General features: G+C 42.0%; 1 protein-coding gene across 1 annotated transcript in view; it reads right to left on the bottom strand.

The window, feature by feature from the left end:
* LOC139584213 (tetraspanin-18B-like) overlaps window positions 1–1944 on the bottom strand; it is a 153676-nt gene extending 151732 nt beyond the window's left edge. Inside the window, exon 1 of the mRNA XM_071415801.1 lies at window positions 1651–1944. The gene's annotated coding sequence lies outside the window, so the exon portion shown is untranslated. The remainder of the gene's footprint in view (window positions 1–1650) is intronic.
* Between the last annotated feature and the right edge of the window lie 417 nt (window positions 1945–2361).

The following is a 2361-nucleotide window of genomic DNA, read 5'->3' as shown; positions in this document are numbered from 1 at the left end:
CAGGCCAGTAGCTAGTCTACGACCAGGCAGCTTCCATGTTTTGAAACCTTATACTCACTGGCTTGTGCAGTATAATAAATAGAGAGATATAATGGTGTGTGGTTATACACATTGTTTATAGGGATAATTTGAATGGGGGAAATTAAAAAAGACCTGACATTTCATGTGTGCATTGTGCAGTGTTTTCATCAAAGACAAACCTCTAACAGGTACAGTCATCTTGAGATTTCAAAATAACCTTTCTTCACTGCCATTTAAAAACAAAAACTTTATTTAACTAGGCAAGTCAGTTAATAACACATTCTTATTTACAATGACGGCCTACCCCCGGCCAAACCCCTAACTCGGACGACGCTGCCAGCATCATGACTATCATCAATGATCAATATAGAGGTTTGAATCCTCTCTACTATCATACTGTACTCCAGCTAATATCTCACGGAAAAGTGGACTCCCACTTGGTTCTACTATGTGATTAATGTTAACTGTCAGTAAACTCTTTGCCCTAGAGCCAAGGTGCATCCAACTGAGACAGCTCGATACGTTCCCATCTGGTGACCCCGCACGTCGCAGGAGACAAACCTCATGTTATGACGGGACCCAGGGGGGGGGTGGGGGGGGGGGGGGGGGAACAGCGAGCGTTCCATGCTGTCACTTCGAGTAACAAAGATGTCAGCTTGAAGAATGACTGAGTTGACTGACATACATCGACGTTGACTTTCAACTCTCTCCAATGTCGGCAGTCTGCCCTCTCTCTCGCCACAGAGAGGCACGCTAACTGGTAAATACCGTTTGTCAACGGTGTTTATAATGCCAGAGATTAAATGTGAATGTATCTTGCAAAGATAAATGTTAGCATCATACATGCAACGACCATTCCAAATGAATGTAGCCTATCGTGAGTTTATTCAATAGTGTGGAAGTAGGCTTGAAGACATTATGTTCAATATAATGCACCCCTGACAACAGACCATATATATGTTGAAAAAATGCCGCTATGCATTGGCTAAAACAACATCAATAGTTAAAAGTTTAACAGGCTTCATACTCCCACACCTAATGACTTCCACTCGTCTTAGTTGATAAACAGTCTTGGACAATGTGTGCGATGTTCGACAGAAGAAATGGGATACGTTCGTCAAAACGAACGTTCCAAGATTTCCTCTACTCAATACTGACAATCCATTGATCAGATAGTCTTTCACTTACTAAAATCATTGAATAAATATTGTGTTGTTTAATCAAGTGTGCATACGACGGTATAAAAAATCTATCTTACTTGAGTAAACTATAACAATAGTGGACAGCTGCATTAGTCCATTGTAGGCTAACCCAAACAATATCCAAAACAAAATATTGTACTCAACAGTGCACACAACACTGTCAGTTAATAACACACGAATAACAATGTAACAATTGTATTCGTGTTTCAACGTTATAGCCAACCATTCAACAGAAACTCCGTGGCAAACTTAGAAGCGATGTAACAACATTGTTTACATTACACACTTTCCCATACTTCCCCCCCCATTATCGATTTATAACACATTCGGAATTGGTTCAAGTTGGATACAGATCCTAGGCTAACCCGCTTAGTGCTCTAAAGAGTCTAACGCGACTTGCTAGGTAGGTAACATTGACTATTCTTACCTCAAAACTGCAGGTTTGTCCAGAACCTCGGCGCTAGCTCTGTGGTGTTCTCTCCACAAAATATGTCAGAATATAGATTTAAATCAGTGCAGGAAAAACAATATAAAGATTGAAAGTAACAGCCAAATTGGAGATGTGTGCACGAGGAAAGAACAACAAGCCTTTTAGACTTCAGTCTTCAGCTAATAAATTAGCCGCGGATAACTATAGCACCAATTTAGTCACGCAGCCTTGTAGCGGAGTAAAAGAGATCCGTACGCAAACAGTTTTGTTCGGGAACTCCCAGACCATACCGCACGTTGGAAAGCACCGAGCCGTCCAGGCGGTGGTTCCGCCCCCAGGGGCGGGCACTCAGACCTAGTTGGCCACGCCTCCTTCTAACTCATTTACTCCTTTGAATTAGATTGTGAACACGGTGATCAATATAATAATAACATTGCACAGGTGAAAGGACCGTAAAAACGTATATTTAATGAATTAAATGCAGTTGAATTATCCAAAAACAATGTCAAAGAAAACGCACCGACCCCCATAAACGCAAGAGGGGGGTGTGTTTTATTGGTTCTTTAGTGGGTGGAGAGTGCACGAGGCTGGGGTGACAGAAGTATTTTTTTTTGGCGCCCCTCGTGTCACTGAATCTACTACAGATGGGAGAGCAAGATTAGCGGGTCTTGAGACTTGTCTCAGTAGGTCGTGACACTGACATTCCCT

This window comes from Salvelinus alpinus, chromosome 9, assembly GCF_045679555.1.
Source record: "Salvelinus alpinus chromosome 9, SLU_Salpinus.1, whole genome shotgun sequence".
Taxonomy (NCBI): Eukaryota; Metazoa; Chordata; class Actinopteri; order Salmoniformes; family Salmonidae; genus Salvelinus; species Salvelinus alpinus.
Note: the sequence above shows the minus strand (reverse complement) of the source record. Positions and strands in the feature narration are given on the sequence as shown.